The 25,075-nt window shown below is 37.3% G+C and overlaps 1 protein-coding gene and 1 non-coding gene across 2 annotated transcripts in view; both read right to left on the reverse strand.

The window, feature by feature from the left end:
• Positions 1 to 25,075, reverse strand: part of CYYR1 (cysteine and tyrosine rich 1) — a 101,751-nt gene that overhangs the window by 38,096 nt on the left and 38,580 nt on the right.
• LOC123630956 lies at positions 1,106 to 1,208 on the reverse strand. The gene has a single exon (XR_006732882.1). It is a non-coding gene; the product is annotated as a small nucleolar RNA U13 (small nucleolar RNA).

Consider the following 25,075-nt stretch of genomic DNA (forward strand, 5'->3'; position numbering starts at 1 on the left):
AGTATTCAACCAAACATGCCTTATGCTGACGAGAGAGGGGTTTCAAGTTGATGAGGCAAAAATAGCAATGTCCCATCTCAGAACATATGCTATACCGTAGTAAGAAAAAAAGAGCCAAATATAAATACCAAACAATGTTGTAGTGCAGAAATGTAATCCTTTAGAAACATTAGGTGTCTTTATGTTTCCCATTATTTGATCATTAATTTTAGAGTAGCTACTCTTTTAAATGAAATCTATCCTTACACAAATTTTAGAACTAAATCTCCACATGAACCAAGAAACCAGGAGCTGATTTTTCTTAACGAGTTTCTCCTTTATAGCCAAAGCATCTGATGCACAAGAAAATGAGGTCAGTCCTAAGAAGAATGGCAATCATTTAATAACAACAGCTGTTATCCAAAGAAGAATTACAAAATAAATCAATTTGGGACAATAAAATGCTAAAAAACCCCACCCTGAGTAAGAAAAAATTGGAAATTGAAATACTGTTCATTTTCATGTTACCCAGCAAACAGCTCAAAGAAATTACTGCATTTTCCCTTATGAAGGATATGACAATATGACATCATTTTCTATCCGCTGAGCATCACAAAGGTGGGTCTTGAGATACAGATATGACAGCCTCCTAATTATCTTAACACCAAGCAGCGGAACCAGAATGGTATTTAGAGTTATTACTTTATTCAATACAGATTGAGCACCTGCTATGCATTTGCTTTTGTTTTAGGGGTTTGGCATAGAAAGAGTTGTCTTGTGGGGGTATCAGATGTAAGCTCTCCAAGTCATCACTGAAATAAAGTTACCTATGAGGGGTCCTGAAGGTGAGGTCAAGGAAGACTTCACAAATGACATGACATATAAACAGAAGCGGAAAGCAAGAGGAATTTGCCAGTTAGACAAGGTGAGAAAATACTCCAACAGAGGGCATGCCATTTGCAAAGTCATGGATGTGTGAAATAGCTTAGGATGACTGAAAAACAAGTAGCTTTTTGTGGCTGCAGCAAGTATGGCAAACTAGAAGTGGTAAGAGATGTGGCTAAAAATGCAGGCAGGAGATTGATCATAAGGAATCTTTTTTTTTTTTTTTTTTGGTATTCTTTCCTATCAGATAGGTAATATGCTGATGTTGTAATAGGTTTCAGGGAGGCACATCTCACACATGAGCACGAAAACCCAATCATTATGCCTATGAACCACAAAAGGACCCAATGAGTTTTGGTCATTCCTCGCAGGGAGAGGAGTGACACCCCAGAATTGTATTTTAGAAAGATGCTTTTTGTGGCAGTGTGAAATGAGAGGATGGTGCCTTAGAGACCCATTAGGGGTTGTTCCACCAATTCACCTGAGAGGGAATGAGGGCTGGACTTGAGGTTGGATTGGGTCCTGGGAAAGGTGGATTTGAGAGGTGTGTAGGAGAAAGAATCTTTAGAAACAATTACTAATGTCTGTGGTTTCCGACTTGAGATACTATGGTAATGGGGATTTTCTGAACTGAGAAAAGGAATATAATGGGCACGAGTTCTGGAGTAGGTAGGTAAGGGTGGAGAATGATTTTATTTTTTTGAGATACTCAGTCAAAGGTGTCTTGGGTATGCAGGTGGAAATGGCAAAGTAAACAGTATGGGAGAAATGCATTCATTCTGTCATTACCTAGGACACTCCAAGTGATAGCTTCATATGCTATGAAATTATATCCAACTATTTTTGATGATTTATAGTGGAGACTCTGGAGAGTAAAGGTTCTTGCAAAGATCTCTTGATAGCTTTATGGACAGTGTTTCAGATCAGGAGATTGCAGCTTAGGGTATTAGGAACCTTAGATAGAAGCCCAATTATCATCAATATAATGTGCACTGTGAACTATTACTACTGGCATTGGTTTGGTCAGAATTACTCATGAAGCAAAAAAACGCATGATCAAAGCTACCAATATATTGCAACACCATCTAATGTAAATAACTGTTCAGTGCCATAAATAAGCTTTTAGAAGACAATCCTTTAAAAATATAAATCAAACCACATCACTGCACTGCACCACACTGCCCAGTGGCTTCTGGTCTCACTCAGAGTAAGAACCAAAGTCCTCACAATAGCCCAGAAGTTCCCCCCAGGAGATGCCTCCTTCTTGTCTCTCTGACCTCAATGCTCTTCCCACTCCTCCCTCTCAGTCACTGTATTCCAGCTACACTGGCCTATTTGCTGCTCCTTAAACATCAAATGCTTGACAATTCCTTTTTGCCTAGAATGTGTGGCTTTAAGTCATGGATCAGATGTTAGCTTTTAAGTGAGTTCTTCCTTGACCACCAATTTAAAACAGTGGCACGTAAACATTGACCACTCCTTGCCACCTTCTGCATTATTTTCTCCATACTATCAAAGAGCAATTTTTGTGCTTCCTTTAACATCTTAACCAGAGATAATGGTATATTGGGAGATAATATTGACCTACTGCTGATAGCATCTGTAGAAAGGATCTGGATGAGTTGTATTAGAATAGGCAGAGCTTATGCTGCTATGACTTAAGAAATCTCAATGGCTTAATTAAAAAAGTTTATTTCTTCCTCAAAGTCTGCTTAAGTCAGATGACTCCCCAGGATAGCGCTCCTCTATGCAGTGACTTAGTGATCTGGGATCTTTGCATCTTATGGCTTCACCGTCTCAACATACGGCTTCCGTGCTTGCCACCAAAGGGGAAATGAGCATATTGAAACATCCCACCGGGGCTTTCACCTAACTCAGGCTAGATGTGATACACATCATTCCTGCTCATGGTTTAATGGTCAGAACTAGCGCCATGGTCCCACCTAACTGTTAAGAGGGCCGGCTGGGAACTGGGAAGTGTAGTCTCTTAAATGCCCTGTTAGGAGAGGACACCTGGCTACTGGTGAGCATTCCTGAGGTCTGCCACAGCAGCCAATTTGGAATGATCTTCTTAAGATGCAGAGTGATGCAATGTGGAGAGCACAGAAGTAGGATTCAGCAAGACTGGGGATAGGTTTGTTTGAACCAATCACTACCCATGTGGCTTTAAGTAAGTCAGATATCTGCTCTGCAACTCAGTTTTCAAACTCACAAAATGGGGGAAAGGATACATACTCTGCTCATATCAGAGAGGTTTCTGAGTCTCAAGTATAAAAGTTTGTAAACAGTATTTCCAAATGTAGGCTCCCATTCAAATGCCAGTCCATGAATAATGCAGTACAGAGCATAGAAAACCTGCCCAGATAAGATAAAATGAATTATACTCCCATTTTATGTCAATATTTATAAAACTATCTCATTGTTAGAGCCATAGAGAATGGTACCATTTCCAGACCTGCTGGCTTAACAGCTGGGATACCTAAGCAGTGAAGTAGGGAGCTGTTTATGTATCAGCATTGGTTTATTTTCTATGTGTGAAGCATAAAAAAATGCCAAGGAAATTCAGATATATAACAAACATTTAAGATTACCAAAGGCGAAATTCATTCAAGAGTGAGTGAATCCAATATTGGCAGCTTGTGTGGTATCTTATGTTCTGCTGCTGGAGGACATTGGCTATTGTGCAACATAGTCAACCATTTTTCCAAAGATTCATGAGTATTAAGCACAAGGTGTGATGTTCAAAATATCAGCTATTTGAAAAGTCTCATTAGTATGTATTTAAGGATATATTGAAATCTTTTAATGACATTAGTTTTTATAAATTTGGGGAATTAATGAATATATTTGTTGTCAGACTTCAAAAAGATACTGAATTTATACATAATAATTTTGTTAGCCACCTCATGGTTGTTGATGACGATAAAGTGTTAATGTTAGTAATGAAAATAATGATATTCTATTTGTCAATTTTCCCTATTCAAAAGTCTTATAAATAGCAAATGTAATCTTTTAAATAAATTTAATGCAAAATACTCAAATATATGGATTCCACTATTAAAATATGCTTTGGGTCCTCTAGAAAACTTAGCAAAATTCTACAACATTAGGGTAGAAGGAGTCCAAGTTACCTCTTCCAATTCGCTACCCAATTAACATGCTGTCCCTTTGGAGAATTTCACATTAATTTGTGATAGCATACCATTTATTATCAGTGAGAAAGTTCATTTCATTTGTGTATATTTATACCCAATAGAAAAGTATTTTATATATGAAGCAGATATTTGCCTCTGTTGAAACTCCACTCATTATTCTAGATCAGAAGATGCTTCTTGCTGCTAGTGACTGTATTGTACACACACATACTAAATATTAGGAGCATCTTTACAGTCATTTAAAGGTCACAGATTGAGAGACTAAAATATTAGAGACCATAAAGCTGTCACTATTAGGGTAACCAACACATAAAAGTCTAGATGAGAATTTTCTAATTTTGAACCTTGTCATGGAATTTTCCTGCCTAGTCATTGGCAAGAACAACATAGCTCTACTGTGAAGAACAAAAGAAGATGGATCCAAAAGGCCAGACACAAATAGCTACCCACAGCCACGTGCTGGAATGCAGACAGCATATCAACAATGAGATAAAGCTTTCTGCAACAGAAGTTCACTGAACCAACATTCTGAAACATGCCAGGTGCTTGCTTTTAAAATGGAGGGTGACAGAAAGCACAGTGAATTTTATAAGATGTTCTATATGATGTTATGATCAAAAAAGGGGCAGGTTGTTGCAAAATGAACGCTCTTTTGTTTTCTTTAGCTTACAACTTATACTACTGCCTCCACTCAAGGGTTTGGGTTACTTTCTCCACCGAAGATTATAACCTTGAGAATGATTGCTTTTCTCTTTTTCTTCTCTTTAGACATTTCTGCTGTTGTCTTTTTAAAAAACACTCAGTGCCAAGTTGATGGTACATTGTGTAGGCAATTTGGAGTAAAAAGTGTAGAAAAATAGCTGCATAAAAACAGAATGCCTGGCTCAAATGTCACTTTTTAAATGGCAGTTCAGAAATGTGTCAAAAATATTGTAAATACACAAAGTACACAAACATACATACACTGCTTGAACTATGGCAGGAGCCTCAGAACTGAATTCTTTTCTCCCATCTTTTCTCCCACTGATCTGTTTCTTATCCAGATTAGACAGTCTCATGCTTGTCTTTAATAAGCACCATCAATAGTTTTCCACCATGGCCCCCATGTCTTGCAGCTCCAGGAGTGTCATTTGCATTGAGTCTAATCAGGAGGCAACACACTATATCCTGAGGGCCAAATCTGGCCTGCTGCCTGTTTTTGTGTGGCTTAGTAGCTAAGAACATTTTTGTTTTTTACATTTTTAAGTGGTTGAAAAAAGTAAAAGGTAACATTTCGTGAAATTCAAATTTCAGTGTCCATAAATAAAATTTTGTTGGGATACATCTTCACTTATTTGTTTACATGTTGCCTTATGACTTTTTTTGAGTTACAAAGGCAGAGCTGAGTAGTTGTAACATAGACCACATGGTTTGCAAAGCCTAAAATATTTACTATATGGCCAGGTAAAACAGAAAAAAGTTTGCCAACCCCCAGTATATATTAATGGGACCCTTTGGGAATTGGCAGGGCATAACCTGTGTGGCTGTGTAACACAGCTCTGCTCTGGAATATCCATCATATTAAGTGCTTTTTCCCCTAGCCAAGAGTTTAAGATTTTCCACAATCTGGACCCAGATCAGATTCTTTCTAGCCTCCCCCACTCCCTTCTTACTCTCTTCCCTTGGTACCATTTAACTACTTCTGTGTCTTTGTTCATGTTGCTTTCCTGTACTAGCTGTGTCCTCTCCTTTATCTGTCTGTTGATATCTTGCCTAACGTTGAAAGCCCAGCTCAAATGTCACTTTCAACATGGCAGTTCAGAAACATGTCAAGCTAATGTGATTTCTTGCTTTTATGAATTCACACAGTGCTTTGTACTTTGTTGACACACTTAACCCTGCCTTGCCTTGTCCTTAGTTATACACACATCTCAAATCCTCTATTACAGTTGTCCCCAACCTTTTTGGCACCAAGGAACCATTTTTATGAAGACAGTTTTTCCACTGATTGTGGGAGAGGAGGGAATGGTTTTGGAATGATTCAAGTGCATCACATTTATTGTGCACTTTATTTCTATTATTATTACATTGTAATATATAATGAAATAATTATACAACTCACTATAGGTTTGGAACTCCTGCTCTATTATATCATGTGATCCTTAAGTCTAAGAAGTGGTCTTGGTCATCTTTGTACCTTCAAGAATGCTGTAGAAGTGGAAAGGCCTAGTTCAGATTCCCATAGACTGAGTGGTACAAGAACAAAGAGCCACGCCAACCCTTAATATGCGCACAATCACTTACTTCCTTAGTTGCACAGTCCAGGGGAAATTCCAGTGGTGTGGCAAAAGACCCAAGTTAGTGCTCCAACAAAGCTGCTATGGGGAAGGGTGGCTTAGTTCCATAAAAAACAGACAACAGTTTTGAAAGGCACAAGCCAATACGGAAGGGGATAAAGTGGGGGCTGGGGAGTTTGGCAAGGAGATGATGGAGGCTCAGTGTTAGAAAGACCAGGGCTCTAAGGAGGTGACTGGGAAAAAGTCCAAAGACAAGAAGCCATGCCTAATTTCAGAGAGAAACTACTACAGACAGGGTGACTTGAGCTGAGTCCCAAACATTGGGGGCAGGGAGATCCTTAATCTCCTCTTTCTCAGGTTTAGATGTAATCCTAGGGTTTTCAGAGTGGAGAAACTTATAAAGAAGGAAGACAAGAGACAGCAACACAAGAGACACAGAAGAAGGGACAGGGCAGAGTGTGGAAAGGGCCAGAGTGAGGGGAAACTAACTTATCTTGTGCACTAACCATTTGTCAGGCCCTGTGATAAGGCTTTTACTCACAATATCTCATTTAACATGCATAGTAGCTCTGCAAGGAAGTAGTATTACCCCCATTTTACAGATGAAAAAATTGAGCTTTAGAGAGACTAAGTAATTGGTGGAGCTGAAAATTGAAGACAGGCCTAAAAGAACCCAAATCAATTCCCCCACATGTCCTCACCACTATATCACACTTCTTCAATAAAGGAATTATGAAAGTAGGAAAAGTATAAATTGACAGTATTTTTACAGTTCAATATGATACATGTGAAAGTATTAATCTTTTCCCTCATGTTTTCTCTAGTTTTCTCTTGCAAGCTAGATAGCTTTTGTCTCTTCCATCACTGGACCACTCAACTCATCACTCAGGCATACTCTGTGTCCCACATGTCAACAGACGCATGAAGTAATCTAAGAACATACGGATTGCTCTAGGGAATTGCTTTGGATCTCTGGTCTTCAAAGCCTTCCACCAACTCATCCAAGTTTCCAAGAAGTTCTATTTAAATCACTGCATAATTTCTTTTACTACATAATTTACATTGTTGTGACAGTTTGATAGTTATGAAGGCCCTTTGAAAGCTAATTTGAATTGGAGGGCAAAACATATTTAGGACATTTTAAAAGCATATTAAAAGAGACTTTTCTTCTTATTTGATAAATATTAATGTATTTATTAATGGATTACCAATGGGTACTAAATTATGAAAAAAATTGAGTTTTCAGTGAATATAAGAAAATCCACTGCTATTAAAGCTAAAAATCTGAAATACATTATTCTGAAAATAGCACCTTAAAACAATTGATGGGAGAATATCAAACTCAAGGATTCTGCTGGATGTTAAGTTTCCTAGTTTTGACACGTTTATAGAGATCTTCCAAAATATAATCAATTTTTAATTATCTGTCTAAATAGGCAATAGTAGCTGTATATATTATGCATGATAATAGTAAAATTTAAAAGTCACTTATATTGGCCTCTAGAATGTCTTATGTATTTTAAGGAATATTTGCTTCAAAAATCTTTGCTTAACATTAAAATTCATCTGCAGCTAACAAGTAATGAAGGGCTCCCAGGGAATAATAAAAGCAATGTTTAGTCAGGATTTAAGAATTAACTAGGATAATCTATCCAATTATAATTTTGACTATAATCAAGGTTTAAAAGTAATGTACCTATCAATAAAGTGAATTGCTGTGGAAGAAATAGAACAGCCCTATACTAGGATTATCTGAGCCTATTCCTTCTACAATCCATTTTTTACTTTTCATGTTATTGTACACAGTTTTAATATGGTATTACTTTTAATCTTTCAAGTACCCTGTCAGATAAACGTAATTATTTCCCAGAAGTGGCTTGCAAGTGAAAGAAAAATAGAGCAGAAAACTTATCTGGATTTATTTAGTTTGTATAAAAATATTTTCCTCCTTATTCTTTTGTCTAAAAGGAGAAGACTTAGATGGGGAATCAGACATATTAAACCTTCTTGGCGTGGAGAGGTGAATTGCAAATTTGAGATAGCCCAGCTCAGACCCCAGAAGATTTCCACACAGGCACATATAGGTATTTCTTGGAGACCTCAGCACTTGTCTGTGACCTGAAGCTTTATCAGTGTCCCTCTCACATGGCCCTGAGGTCTTGGCCCACCACATCAATGAACCTTTGTGTCTCAGCACTTACATTGACTGGCTGGGTATAGCTGTGTTGAAGAAGTTGGATGTTTAACAAGAAAGGATTTATTTCAACATGGGTGGGGCCCCTGAGCATTTGGGAAGACAATGCTGAGATGGTGTTTGGGTTATGACAGCAGAAATCAACAGCTATGTATCTGTGACCACCTGAGGTTCCAAACTTAGACCGCCAACATGTTTTTCCAGGACGCTAACTTCTTAATCCTAATTGCTATGGTTTGAACGTACCCTCCAAAACAGTGTGATGGTATTGGGAGGTGGGCCTTTAAGAGGTGATTAGGCTCTGTCCTTCTGAATGGATTAATGTCATTATTACTAGAGTGGGTTGGTTATCACAGAAGTGAGCTCCTGATAAAAGGATGAGTTCAGCCCTATTTCCCCTTTATGTCTCACATGTTTGCTTTCGCCTTCTGCCTTCCACTCTGGGATGGCCTTTACCAGATGCTGCCACCATGCTCTTGGACTTTCCGGACAGACTCCAGAGTCATGAGCTAAGTAAATATTTTCTTTATTAATGATCTAGTCTATGGTATTCTGTTATAGAAGCAGAAAATGCGGACACGACTGCTTTAATCTGCTCATTTGTGAAATGCAGAAATTATGCTACTTTGTTCCTTGTAGCTCCATACTTTATGATGCTTCCAGACCAGTATGGTCCTAAAGCTAAGCCTTTTGACACATTAACAAGTAGTTCAATTAATTTGGATCCTAGCTCCTCAACAATTCACTATCTTAAGAAAGGGGCATGGCTCAGCATCAGGGTGTCACTCTGAGTTCAAGAATTAGACAGTAGCTTACATTTTTGAAGTATCACTGAAATCCTTGCAACAGGTGCCTTTTCTCCCAAAGTAGAATAACTTTTGTAAACCATCCCTGCTCCTTCTGGAAACTCAGGCCTCTTTGTGATTATCTGCAAACATTTTAATATAGTCCCAAAAGTTAGAGGTAAAGTCAGTTAGTTTTTGGAAGATAGGACCAAATCTTCTTATTAATTTTTATAGCCCCAGAATGAATTAAAAGCAAATTCTTCGGCTGTACAGCCAATCCATTCATTCACTTGACTCAGCAAGTATTTATTGAGAGCCTTCTATGTGCCAAGTATTATTTTAGATATTTGGAATACACCATTATGTAAGATACTTGTCCTTAAAGAGATTACATTTTGGAGGGGGTTGGGGAACAGGCAATAAACATAATAAATAAATAAATAAAGTATAAATATTGTCAGAAGTTATCAAAGTCTATAAGGAAAAAAAGAATAAGTCAGTAGGATAAAGAGGATCAGGGCAAAGGTTGTAGGTGAGTTGGGAAACAAAGACTTCAATGTGATGAAGAAGTTGGCTAAGTAGACATCTGGGCAGGAGCATTCCAGGCAGATGGCTCAGCTAGAGCAGGGGTCTGAAGGCCTGACATATTCAAGCAATAAAGTAAATGCAGCTGAAAACAAATACACATGGAAAAAAATGGCAGGAGATGAGATCAGAGGTTAAGGGGCCAGGTCATGAAGAAATTTGTAGGCCATTTAAGATTTTGGTCCTTACTCTGTATGAAAATGGGGACCTACTTAAGGGTTCTGAACAGAGCAATGACATGATCCAACCTCAGGTTTTGGAAAGAAATTACTCTGGTTGCTGGGCTGAGAATAGACTGCTTGGAGTGAGAATAAAGGAGGAAAATGAATTAGAAGGAAATTGCAGTAATCCAGGTGAGACAGTTTTGAGAGATTAAATCAGCAACGTTGGTTCCCCCATTAATTAACCCATCATGTTAACTAGCCCAGACTGAAATTGCTTTATACGTATACTAAAGAAATCTGTTTAAATTAAATAGTACTGCCAATCAGTTTTCACCTGGAGATAGTTTAGGTATTTTCTTAGTTCTTACATTTTGTAAACAGGTGGTACACTGAGTGGACACTAAATTCAATAATAAATTCCAATGAAAACCAACAGGACTAACTTATCCATAAAGGAACATTCAAATTAACATGAATCATCAATAGCAAATAATAACCTCCTTCATCTTGTTCCAATTTTCACTAAGGAGTTGTATTTCCATATATTTTCTAAAATAATTCCTGATGGACTGTTACCTCTATTGAACTCTTGAGTATATCTCATTCCAAAGAGAATGGTCAGCAAAATATTGTTTCATTGGGTTCCAAATACATGCTGTTCATTCCTATCTGTATACCCATAGCTTATCCATGACACAGCCTCCAAAGCAAGGCAGATTAATCATATTTCAAATAAGAAAACATGAAAAGACAGACAAAGTATTTGCTCATGTTTTGAAATAAAATTCAACCCATTTATTTATCAGGCAAAAGTACCATTTATAATGTTTTTCTCCTTGTTTTGGAGCTGTACTGTCCCCTTGTTAGCTGTTTTGTCTTTCAGGAAAGGACCTGGGGTGGTATGGATTGAAAAGTTTACACTAATCATTGTACAAATAAATTCTATCTGAGGTGAAAATTCACTAACAGTTTTACATTGATTTTGTATTATTCCATGTGGTATTCTGTCAAAACTATTATGTGCATTCTGGAACAAAGATTTCACCTTTATTTTTTAGCACATTTCAACCAATCACAGTATCAGACACCTACACTAGAAGGTTAATAACAATTAGCAATATGGGCAATATTCCTGTTATAGAGAAGATTTACCATGCATTATTGAAAAAAAAATATCTTGACCTAGTCTTGATCTACTCCATGAGTAGGTTTTAGTGGACCTAAAAGCCCCTAAAATTATTTGTGAACTTGTAAATCTGTTCAATGATCCAATAGTTTTTATAAGAATTTCAAAGGCATCTGTGATGCCACATCCCTGCAAAAGAAAGAAAGAACACTTAAAAACACTGATTAGACAAACAAATAAATAGTATTTATTTTCTTCAAAATATTAAGGGGATACAAGTACAAATGTTTTTGTTACATGAATATGTTGTATAATGTTTAAGTCAGGGCTTTTAGAGTGACCATCACTAGAAGAGTGTTCATTGTACCCAATAGTTAAGATTTTATCACTCAGTCCCCTCCCACCCTCCCCTCTTTTTTGTTTCCAATGTACTTTACATCTCTTTGTGCCAGTGTGTGCCCATAGTTTAGCTACCATTTATTAGTGAGAACATGTGTTGCTTGTTTTTCGATTTCTGAGATACGTCACTTAGGATAACGGTTTCCAGTTCTATCCAAGTTGCTGCAAAGACATTATTTCATTCCTTTTTATGGCTGAGTAGTACTCCATAATGTGTCTATACATATATGTATATACGCACATTTTCTTTATCCACTCATCAGTTGATGGGCACCTAGGTTGATTCTATATCTTTGCAATTGTGAATTGTGCTGTGATAAACATTTGAGTGCAAGGGTCTTTTTGATAAAATGACTTCTTTTCCTTTGGGTAGATACCCAGTGGTGGGATTCCTGGGTCAAATGGTAAGTCTACATTTATTTCTTTGAGGAATCTCCATACTGTTTTCAATACAGGTTATACTAATTTGCAGTCCCACCAATAGTGTATAAGCATTCCTTTCTCTCTGCATCCATGCCAGCATCTATTGTTTTCAGACTTTTTAATAATGACCATTGTGACAGGGATAAGGTGGTATCTTTTAACTTGCATTTCCCAGATGATTAGGGATGTTAGGCATTTTTTCATATGCTTGTTGACCATTTGTCTATCTTCTTTTGAAAAACTTCTGTTCATGTCTTTTGTCCACTTTTTGATGGAGTTGTTCATTTTTTTCTTGCTGATTTGTTTGAGTTCTCTGTAGATTCTGGATATTAGCTCCTTGTTGGATATGTAGTTTAAGACTATTTTCTCTCATTCTGTGTGTTGTCTATTTACTTTGTGATTATTTCCTTTGCTGTGAAGAAGGCTTTTAATTTACATCCGATTTATTTATTTTTATTGCTGCTGTATAATATTTGCCTTTGGGGTCTTACTCATATGTATTTTGTCTAGGCCAATGTCTAGATGAGCTTTTCTTATGTTTTCTTCTAGAATTTTTATGGTTTCATGCCTTACATTTAAGTCTTCTTTGCATCTTGAATTAATTTTTGTAATGGTGAGAGGCAGAGGTTTTATTTTATTCTTTTGCATGAGGCTATCCAATTTCCAAGCACCATTTATTGAATGGGGCTTCTTTTCCCCAGTGTATGTTGTTGTCTGCTTTGTTGAAGAGTTGGTCATAGCCATCTGGTTTTATTTCTGGGTTTTCTATTCTGTTCTGTTGGTCTATGTTTCTGTTTTTGTACCAATACCATGCTGTTTTGGTTACTATATACTTGTAGTATATTTTGAAGTCAGGTAATGTGATACCTCCAGATCCATTCTTTCTGCTTAATATTGCTTTGGCTATTCAGGGACTTTTTTGGTTCCAAATGAAGCTCAGCATTACTTTTTGTAGATCTATGAAATCTAACATTGGTATTTTGATGGGAATTACATTGAATCTGTAAAATCACTTTGGGCAGTGATTTTACATTGCTATTGATACCTTGCTATTTTGTTTTCCCTTTTGTGCTATTGTTTTATAAGAGCCATGAGCTTTAACTTTCCAGTGTTTTTACACTGGTGTATATCTGTTGTGCTATTGCATGTATAATGCACTCTTGAGGATTTCCTGTAGGGCAGGTCTAGTAGTGACAAATTTCCTTAGTGTTTGCTTGTCAGAAAAAGTCTTGATTTCCCTTTCATTTATGAAACTTAGTTTTGCAGGATACAAATTCTTGGCTGGCAATTGTGTTCAAGAAGATTAGAAACGGGGCCCCAATCCCTTTTGGCTTTAAGTATACTGCTGAGAAGCCTGCTGTTAACCTGGTGTGTTTTCCTTCATAGGTTAATTGTTGCTTTCATCTTGCAGGTTGAATTTTCTCCTTCATTTTGACTTTGGCTAGGTTGAAGACCATGTGTCTTCGAGATGTGTTGTTTGCTATAATCTTCCCAGTGTCAATGACCATCTAGTATCTGGATATCTGAATCTCTGGTGATACCAGGGAAGTTTTCCTCAATAATTCCTTCAAATACGTTTTCCATGTTTTTTTCTTTTTCTTCTTCTCCATCAGCAATACCTATAACTCATATATGGGATGGCTCTACATGGTCCCATATTTCTCTGAGTGATTGTTCATTCTTCTTTATTCTTTGCTCTGCATCTTTGACTGATTGGGTTAGTTCGAAGCCTAGTCTTCAAGTTCTGAGATTCTTTCCTCTGCTAGGTCTAGCCTGTTGTTGAAGCTTTCTGCTGTATTTTGAAATTCCCTAAATGCTTCTTTCATTTCTTTAAATTCTATTATATCCTTCCTTATGTTGTCTATCTTTTTACCAACTTTTTCATTTCTTTTCATTCATGTCCTGAAATATTTTTTTGGCTTTAAACTTTTTCTTCAATGCCATTCGTCTTATTTACCATCCATATTCTGAATTCCATTTCTGACATTTCAACAATTTCCTTTTGGTTGGAGTACATTTCTGTAGATCTATTGTGATCCTTTTAGTGTTTTGAACTATCTCGTTTTTTCATGTTACCAGAGTTCTTTTGCTGGTTTCTTCTAATCTTAACTTCTCTCAGGTCAGGGCAGATAGGTGCATGTTACTCTGCTCTGCACAAGAAACATATAAAAAGGCATTTGGACATTTGGAGTAAATTAGAGCCAAAGCAAAGGCCAGAAATACTGCTAGTTTCCTTCTTCTCTCTCTAGGCCAAAATATTACCAAAATAAGTAGTCTCATCAATAAGCTATGGTATGGAATTTGGAGTTAACCAACTATAATTTCTAAAGTATTATGGCCATTTTTTTTTTTTTGGCAGGAATGAAGTTGTGTAAGCTCAATGTATTTTAATTATATGAAATAATCCAACTTATATAACCAAACAAAATCCAATCATTTTTATTTTTACTCATCGAATGCTGTATATACCTCAAAGGTTAGAAAGCCAACCAAAACAGAATGTCAAATATGTAGCTTTCTATATTGGTTCTGAATTTAGAAATCTTTCATTATATGGACAATTACTGCTTGTTGAATAGATCTGTTTTCACCATCAAGTAAAAATGGCCTGTGTTGGCATGAATATGCTCCATTTTATTGCTGCTTTTGTACATTTCTTTTGTCCGGATATGTCCAGATCAATCATATATAAAGAAAGCTCAGCTCCTCCAGAACATTGCTATTTTATAAAGAGTGCTGCTGCCAAATTCAAAGCTAAATTCAGGTTTGAGATATCAGAATTTTTTATAGGTCCCAAGAGAATATTTTTTTCAAATAATATAATAGCTCAGTGATTGGGGTCTGTTCACCTGTTGAGTCTCTAGAAATATAATATTCTATAAAGTCAGAGATAATGAAGGCTGAGGCATCATTATTACCTGTTTTTTTAAAAGTTCAGACAAAGGAATAAATTGTTTCATAAAAATATCACAGAAATTTCAAGAAATAAACTACAATTTTATAAACAATAAAGTAAAAAATTCAGCAACACTTAAGATGAGTAAAAATCCAGTGACATTCTATTAGAAATATGGTTAACAATCAATCAAAAAAAACCAAATATCACCATAGAAAAAGGATTTTGACAGAATAGACATAGAAATATTTATTTTATTCCAAATTATGATTTTTTTCATAACTAAGTTTCTGACTTTAGCTCAAAAAGTTCGCATTTAAAACTTTTTTTCTTTCTCTCATCTCAGTATTTCTTTCTTTCTTTCAGTATTCCTGTTAAATACTATTTTCCAGAAATTTGTTAATGCAACTTGGGAAAGAACTTAAAATGAAGGAAATAAATGAAAGTAAAATCTAAGACTCAGTTCAATGTATTAGATGGTACCATTATTTATGTACTCAAAGGGAAGTGATTTCCGGATCAGAAATTAATTTGACCTACTGTTACCGAGGAGCTTTGTTACTCATTATATCTGGTCATCAGAAAAGAACATATACAAGGGAAGGAGGAACATTCAAATAAATATCTTATGAGCCTTTTCAACATAGGTTTTGAGGTAGCAGGTGGACTAACACTGCAAAATTTTCTTGGCTTACCATCTATTTAATGCAAACGTAACCCACTATTAGCAGCAAACAAAGGGTCATAGGTGGGATTAAAATAATTATTGAGTCCTTCCTCTTGATGGAACTTACATAGATGCTTTACCTATAATACTTATTTGTCACAGCAATCCAATAGATGTGCACAGTCATTGCTTCCTAAAGTATAAAGAAATTAAGGCTCAGAGGAGTTTAATAACTTGCCTAAGGCCACTTAATAAGTGGCAGAGGTGGCAATTTGGATAGAAGTAGGTCTAGTTTAAAGTTTGTTTTATGTTATCACATCAGATACTCTTACATGTGTTTCTTTAGCATCTTTTTAAGAAATCCAAAGTTTTATGAAATAATTAAGTTTCTGATAAACTGGATATAAATTAATTTATCAGCTGATTCACATATTAACATATATTGGAGGCACTCGCTTATTCAATAAATGTCATGCATTACACTTGTAAAGTATACAATTCATGAAGTAATCAGGTTGCCACAATTTTAATTTAAATTTTAGATACAAATGATCACTCTTGGCTTTGCCTAAAATGGGTTAAATCTACAAAAATTGTAGTTTTGTTGCATCCAGTAGCAGCCATTAGCATGGTTTGGGAATAAATGCCCTGCTGACAATTTGGAGGATGGCTGGACCAGTAGCACGGCACATACAAATGCAGATCCTGAAGGCATAGGGGAGCATGGTTTGCAGTAGCCAAGGATGATATCATCAGTCTCTATTTCATCTAATTTAAAATTATCAGCCGTAGGTAGTACTATTTTTGACAAAGGTCAACGAAGTTCAATGCTATTATCTTATTAAGCACTTAGTTGTTTGCTAGAATGATTGAAGGGCACAGGTATATTCAGAGAGGTTAAAGAGTTAGCTCTTAGACCTTTGGTAACAATGAATAGCTCATTTTTGAAAGCTCCTTTCTTGAAAATGTTATGTTATGGATACCCATCCCATCTTTTCTAGTGACAATGATAAACTGTGTTGAAACACTAATATATGTCAATAGGAATAGTGACATATGTTGTCATATACAAGTGTTGGTAAGCAACTCTACAGCCGTGGTAAATAAATGAACCATTCTTCCATCAGAGACTAGAGCAAACCCAAGCTATGTTATTTGGGATGCACTAATTAGCTTTGTTTTGTCAGCCAATTTGCTTGTACTTGTATGTCATGAAAACCATCAGAGCTGAGGAACTGCTTAAAGAATTAAATCTTCTCACAAGAAGATTGTTTTGCCAATAATAAAATTATTTTTTAATGGAGAAATGGAGTATTACATTATACTTACTAGTTCTCCATCCCAAATCTGAAGATCCAAAATCGAAAATGTTCCACTGAGCGTTTCCTTTGAGTATCATGTAAGCATAGCAGCAGCACAGTGAACAAATGCCACTTAATGCTATGTCGATCATGAAACAAGTAAAGGTCTATTACAATAAACTGAAAATTGAAGGGCTGTGAATATTCAACTGGCTTGGTACAGAAATTTAAGAGAAGACATGGCATTAAATTTTTAAAGATTTGTGTTGATAAAACATCTGCTGATCACAGTGAAGGAATTCATTGACAGGTTTGCCAAGGTCATCACTGAGAAAAATCTGATGCCAGGACAAGGCTATAACACTGAGGAAACATCACTGTTCTGGTGTTATTGCTCCAGAAAGATATGAACTACAGCTGATGAGACAGCCCCTACAGGAATTAAGGATGCCAAGGACAGGGTACTTGTGCTGGGATGTGCTAATGCAGCAGGCATGCATAAGGGTAAACTTGCTGTGTTGGGCAAAGTCCTGTGTCCTCCCTGTTTTTAAGGAGTGAATTTCTCATCAGTCCATGATTATGCTAAGAGAAAGGCATGCATCTTTAGGGACATCTTTTCTGACTGGTTTCACGCAAACATTTTGTATCATTGGCTTATGCACACTGCAGGGAAGCTGGACTGGATGACAATTGCAAGATTATGTTATGCCTTGACGACTGTTCTGCTCATCCTCCCGCTGAAATTCTCAACAAAAATAATGTTTATTCTATGTACTTTTCCCCAAATGTGACTTTTTAATTTAGCCATGTGACTAGGGTATCCTTAGATCCATATAAAAACACTTCCTTGAGCAGCATGCTAGCAGCAGTGAACAAGAGTGAGAGTGTGGAAGGTTTTCAAAAGGAGTTTAGCATGAAATATACTGTATATGCTGTTGGCAATATTTGGGACACACTGACTAAAGACACAGTTGTTGCATGCCTGGCGCAACCTCTGGCCTGCGATTGTGTTTAGTGATATTGATGAACAAGGTGGTAACTTTGAAGGATTTCATGTATCAGGTGAGATATGTAGAATATATTCTGTATATCAAGCGAGAAAAAAATGTTTGACCTCCTTACATAAGCAAAAAATGCACCTTATATACCTTCAGACTTCCTCACCAGGCTGGAGGAAGTGGATAGCAAAGATGTTTTTAACATTGATATTGAGGCTCCACTTGTTTATTTATTGACCAATGGTGAAACAGTAGAAATGGTTCTGATTCAAGGTGATCGTGAGAATAGTGACAATGACGATGATGATGTTAACACTGCAGAAAAAGTGCCTATAGATGACATGGTGACAATGTGTGAAGGGCTGATCGAAGGGCTAAAGTAGCATGCATCTTTAGAATAAGAAACCATGGTCAATTTATAAAATTAAAGGGAGACTTCTAAGACAAAAATTCTTGTTAATAATGTAGATGACTCTGGAGGAAACATTTTATAAAGCCATCCGGCAGAAGGCCTCCTCATCCCTAGAGGACTCACTTTCTGGTCCCTCAATTGCTTCTGGTGTTTCTTCTCATATAAAAAAATAAAATATGTGTAGAGTAACCTTTTAATCAAAATAGAGCCTTGTAGGTGAAGACTGAAAGCCTGATGTTGTTTGTTTTTGCTGTTGTTTAGCAGCTGATACAGGTATCTGGTGATACCATTGTGTTGTTTAGTTACCCTGAACACATTTTTTTCACTGTATTAATGGTACATCACATTTTTTACTGTTAAGCACTTATGTGTGAATAAGGGTAAGAAAATTATTGCTTATTGATAGCATATAAATTCAGTTAGGAATGACGATGATGCCAAACAATCAAAGATTATCCCCATCGGTGGCTGAGATAGTGACACCTTTGCTTTCTGATAGTTCGATGTACGCAAACTTTCTTTCATACACTAAATTATTAAAAACATGGTACCAAATTGCCTTCAGGCTATGTGTATAAGGTGTATGTGAAACATAAATAAACTTTGCATTTAGACTTGGGTCCCATCCCCAAGATATCTCATTATGTAAATGCAAGCATTCCAATTTTTTTTTTTTTAAAAACCTGAAATCTGAAACACTTTGGGTCTCAAGTGTTTCAGATGAGGGATATTCAACCATACACACACACATACACATATATACATACACACACACATTCACACATATTTACTTATTATGGGACTGGCTCACAGGATTATGGAGGCTGGGAAGTCCCATAATATGCCATCTATAAGCTGGAGAACAAGGAAAGCTGGTGATGTAATTCATTCTGAGTCCAAAGACCTGAGAACCAGGGGAGCCAATTGTGTAAGTCCCAGAGAAAGAAGGTCTGAGAACCAGGAGCACCTTAGAGAGAGCAAATTTGTCCTTTTTCTGCCTTTTTGTTCCAGCTGGGCCCTCAATGGATTGGATGATGTCTGCCCACATTGATGAGGGCGAACTTCTCTACTGAGTCTATAGATTCAAACGCTAATCTCTTTCAGAAACACCTTCACCGACACACCCAGAAATAATGCTTTACCATCTATCCGAGTATTCTTTAGCCCAGTCAAGTTAGCAATAACCATTACAACTAGATTGCTGCTACTGCTGCTGTTGTTATTGGTAGTAGTGGCGGTGGTGGTATGTGTGTGTGTGCGTGTGTGTGTGTGTATGTGTTTTGTGTTCAGTGCTTATTGGTCCTGAGAGTGGAAAGACTGTAAAAGTGAATGATAGCAAATACTAGTTTTCATAAAAACCAACCAGAGCCACTTATTCTTTCACAGCAAAAAGCCTAGAAGCTTTCGTTAAGAATTAAGGACTCAGATGTATCTCAGATTGATTCACATAATATCAAATTCAGTATCCAAGTCTAGTACCACTGACATGGAGCTCTAAGCACACATGGCATGCCACTCACCATTATTTCTAGCACTATTTCAGCATTTATTTCAAATCCATTTAAGCAATTTGTCAACTTGAATCTCATAATGATCTTGCAAAAGTACTTTGTCAATATTTCACTAATATTGCTGTAATGTATTCTCCTTTGTCTGTTTACCTGCCTAATTTCTCTATTACTACACTGTGAGGACAGAAATGATGCCTATTTCTTCATGACCTCAGAAACTAGCGGAGTTTCCTTACATAATAAGGGCTTAATAAAGTTACTGTTAAGTGAGTGAATTAATGAATTAGTTGCTGCTTTCTCACTCCACCAGACTCAGCTTCTGAGGCAGTGGCCACACTGTACCTCTACTATGTGTTAATGTGCTGGATATTTTCTTCTTATCCCTCCCAATCCACCCTTCTACCTTTCTCTGTCTTGCTCAGTAATCAGGAAGCCTGGCCCATAATGACTGTATCTAGAGACCAACTTGTTCTCTGACTTCTGTTTGAATTTGGCTTGGTATAGGAAAACAGATGTTGAGAGAACAGTGAAAAAAAGACCTTTGATCCTCAGGTTCCCCATCAGTGCTGCTGCTAGTGGGCTGTCTTACTCTACAGACAGCCCTGGCTCTCACGGATGCCCTTTGGATTTTGGCAACTGCTCCCTCCTTGCCCCTTTCAGGCTTAGGGATGGTAAAGGCTCTCAACTGTTGATATCCCAGAATACCATCTTCTGTTGGTTTCTCCAATCCCTGCCTGCACCTTTAAAAAAGATTTTTTTTTTTTTTTTTTTTGTTAAACTATCTTCACTTTCCAGTGTGAGTGTACTATTTGTTCCTGCTGGGACTGACAGATACACACAGGTACAGTAATAGTTGCTTGCATAGATTTCATGTAACTAATTTTACTCCTTGCACTTGCAAGGTAAATATGACTATTCTCATTTTACAGAGTAGCTATGATAGAACTATCTCTTATCTGGAACTTTTATTTTATTATTTATTTATTTAATTCATTCATTTTTGTTTCCCACAAGTCACTGGAAATTTGTCTCTTGATATGTGACTGCTAGTGCGGTTGGTACAGAGACAGCCTGGCCCAAAGGGAGAATCTCCATTGGATAAAAGGATAAGCCAGTTTAAGAGGGTTCTTTGTTGAATGAAGCCAAATGGGGGAGGGGGAAAGTTATAAAAGGTATAAAAGGAAGAATGGAAGAGGCTCAGCTCAGAATAATTTTGCTACTATAAAGAACTATATTATTAAAGTTTTGCTCATTCTCTTTATTTGGATGGAGGAAGGAAGGGTTGTGAGATTCTCACTAACAAATATCTAGCACAATGGCTGTGGAGTCAAGACAATGAGTCCTAGACCAGGTTTTACTACAGCACCCTCTAAAAACCAGGGGTTCTTTCATTTCATTTGTTTTATATAAAATATTGGCATTATGAGAGCTCCTATCCCATGTTGCAACAGGGAGTCAGTGGCCACTCTCAGATCCCCACTCTCCAAGGGCTACCTCAGTTTCTCCATCAGACTCAAGAGCAGAGTGAATTCTGAGGCACCTCCACAGGAGGATGTTTGTAACCTCCCTGTCCAGTAAGAATCAGTGAGTTATTATGTCTCCTTTGCCAATTCAGTTTTCAGTTGCCTGAGAAGTATAAAACAGAGGCCAGAGGTAACCTCTTGTTGAAAGCCGCACAGGTATCAGCCCTGCTTTTCTGTGAGATGCTTTATTATGCTTTTGACAAATGGGCCTATGTATAGTCTGTGTGAATTAAGAAAAATAAAACTATCTTATCCTAAAAAAAAAAAAAAAGAAAAAGAAACTGCACACACTATCAAAGAGAGGCAATGTCAAATTATAACATTTCAAAATCAGGTATGGCAGGAACGTAAGACTTTTTTTGGAAGATATAAGTGAGTCACCTTAGTCCATTTGAAACACTATTTCCTCCATACTTCAGAGGTTTTCGCTTTAGGAAAGCATAACAGGAGTCACTCTAATGTGATTATAAAGGGCCCGAAGCTTTGCTTTTAAAATTCAATACCAAGGTAGAAAGAAAATGATCACTTTTTCCCTTTGATTTTTATTCACTATTTTTATACCACTAGCAGCCCCAAGACACTGGAATGGAAATGTCTACACCTCTTGATGTTACCTGGGCACCATCACATCACAATCCTTTATGGGGTCCATTTTCATCTGTGCCTTGATCTTTATTTCTGCATTCCTCCCAAACGACATCACTTCTGCATTCTCTAGACTTAATCTCAGCTTTCTTGATGCTACGTTTGCTTGTTCATTCATTCAATAAACAATTTATGGAGAACCTATTGTGTACCAAGCCCAGATAGAGATCCTGCCCTCACAGATTCCAGTCAAGCAAAGGAGCCAAGAGTGTGTAATTGTAAATACTGATAAGTTCTGTTAAGGAAGGTTTAAGCGTAGGGGTGTAAGGCAAGGAACCTTACCTGGTGTGTGGGTTCAGAGAAGTTTCCTAGGGAAATGATGTTGGAGAAGAGCTGTGATTGATAAGCCTAAGCTAATTAATTGAAGGGTACAAGAGAAGGTCTAGGGAAGTTTAGCAGATAGAAATAATGGCATACGCAGGGACTCAGAGACTGTGTGGTGCTGAAATCAGGTCTTGATACATGCAGTGTCTGACTTAAAACCACTGTACTCCAACACACTCATGCATAAGGCTGAGGCTCGGTCATTAAGAAGTTTAGGTCTGCTTTCTCTATCCTATTCTTTTTTGCAGAAATCTTCTTTAGTTCACAGCTCAGAACACAGAATGAGCAGATACAGGGAGGTAGATGGTAGAGATTCTGGCTTTTATTGCAGCACAAACAACCTCAAGCTCTCAGTGCTTGGTCCAAGCAAGGTTTACATTGCTTTATGTCCAACTCGGGCTAGCAGAAAGGGAACTTTTGTCCTGTATGGGCACTCAGCAATTCAGGCTGGCAGAAGCTTTATTTGTGACAGAAATAAGCATGTGCCAAATAGTGAACCAGCTCTGAAAACTTGTCTCCAGAAGTGTTGCATGTTTTACTGGCCAAAGCAAGTCAAGGGCAATGCTTAACCTCAGAATAGAGCAGGGTGGTGAAATCCTACCATGAGGCTGATGAGTAGGGAGCTAGAAATATTTGGTGAGTGCTACAGTCTGAATGTCTGTGTCCCCCCAAAATTCACATGTTGGAACCTAGTCACCAATGTGATGGTGTTAGGAGGGCAGCCATTGGGGAAGCTGTTAGAATGGGATTAGTGCTCTTATGAAGTAGGCCCCAGGGAACTTCCTTATCCCTCTTTCACCGTGTTAGGAAAAGGTGAGAAGTTGCCACTCATAAGAAAGCAGGACCTCCCTAGATCAAATCTGCCCATGCCTTGATCTTGGAGTTGCCAGTTTAGAGAACTGTGAGAAGTAAATTTCTATTGTTTATAAGCTATCCAGTCCATGGTATTTTGATATACCGGCCTGGAGAGGAGGCGTTAATATAGTTTGGATGTTTGTCCCCTCCAAATGCCATGTTGAAATTCAGTCCCCAGTGTTGAATGTGGGACCTGGTGGGAGGTGTTTGTGTCATAGGGGGGATCCCTCATGAATGGCTTGATGCCTACGAGTGAGTTCTCACTTTACTAGTTCTCGCGAGAGTTGGTTGTTTAAAAGAGCCTGGCAGCACCTCCTTTCTCTCTTTGCTCCTTCTCTGGCCACGTGACAGACCTGCTCCTGCTCTGCCTTCTGCTTGGATTGGAAGCTCCCTGAAGCCCTCACCAGGAGCAGATGCTGGCACGATGCTTCGTGTACAGTCTGCAGAACCGGGAGCCTAATAAACTTACTTTCTTTATCAATTACCCAGCCTCAGCTATTTCTTTGATAGCGGTGCAAATATGGATTAACACAGCCTGAACAGACTACAGTGAGCAAGAACAGTGATCACCAGAGAGACAAATCTTCCTTTATCAGATATTACAGTCTATGGAAAAAGCAAATTGCTGATGCTCTGCCTGCAACCAACATGTTTTTGAACCTTTCCTTATTTCCAACCATCTGTCACTGCACAGGTGAATGGGCGTGGGCAGGGCCATTGTAGTGGAGTGACAGTGTACAGAAGTGGAAGTCAGAAGGTGTTTACTTAAGAGGCTCAAAGTTTTATAAGTGGAAAATAGTTATATTTGACTTTGCCCTCTGTTTCCTGGAAGAAGGAAAAAAGTAATGTTGTCCTTAATATTATTTTCTAATTATCTGTTGAATTCTTTATTGAAGCTACCTTAATTTAATTTCCAAGAGCTCCTTTTTGTTCTTTGTTCTTTTGTACATAGTGTACTGGTCTTGTTTTATGGATGCAACATAGTCTTTTATTTCTCTGAGGATGTTAATTATGATATTTCTTTCATGTGTTTATTTTTCCACCACTTTGTTTCTCTCCTCTCTTTTTTTCCCATTTGATTCTGTTTTGTTTTGTTCTGTCTCTAACTTTCATGGTAGAGGCTTTCCCCAAAGGTCAAATCTTCCTTAGCTTTCAAATTATCTTTAAAAGTGAGGCTCAAAGAACCTGGTTTGAAAGCATGAGCATGGCTTATCCATTTGTGAATCTCACTGTAGGTTTGCTACTGTGGGATCATTTTTTTTTTTTTTTGGTTGGAGAAATCTCCAAATGCCTAAGTCCTTAGTTTAGATGTTCTTAAATGTTTTTGGTGCCATGGCAATCACGTGAAGCCATGGACCATGTTTCAGAATTATGTCTTTAAATGCATGAAACCAGTTATATCATAATCTGGTTATCAAAATATTAAAAAATTAAATCTGTGATATAGTAATATATGCTTTTTATTAATGTATTATAGAATAAACTCTAGAGTTGCATCTAATAACTACTATAATTTTGAAATAATGATGCACATAAATGCTATTTTGAGATATTGCCATGAGTAATGTAATAAGAAAATAACTGTGATTTCTATTGGTCACAAAGACACAGGTACTGATTATACTATGACGGTTTGGTGCCTATATTCAGAAATGACAGAAATGTGAACTTTCAGAGGTTAGTGAAAATAAAAATGAATTATTGCTCTCATTCAAGTTCACTGAACCTCTGGTTAAAAATTCCTGCTATAGGTCTTTACTTCTGGGTAGATTGATTTCTTCAGAAAGCAGTTCAACAATCTCCAACCTTGAGTGTGTAAGCCTGGCTGCCAGCCTTTCATAAGTCATGTAGGGAACAAATCTCTCTTCAGTTGGAAGATTTTCCCATAATCCCCCTGATTTTGACACAGTAACTCACCCTCCAACCTCAAATGTACTTGCTGACTTCAAATTCAGAGTCTGTCTGATAAAAC

The sequence above is a fragment of the Lemur catta genome, chromosome 1 (assembly GCF_020740605.2).
Source record: "Lemur catta isolate mLemCat1 chromosome 1, mLemCat1.pri, whole genome shotgun sequence".
Lineage (NCBI taxonomy): Eukaryota > Metazoa > Chordata > Mammalia > Primates > Lemuridae > Lemur > Lemur catta.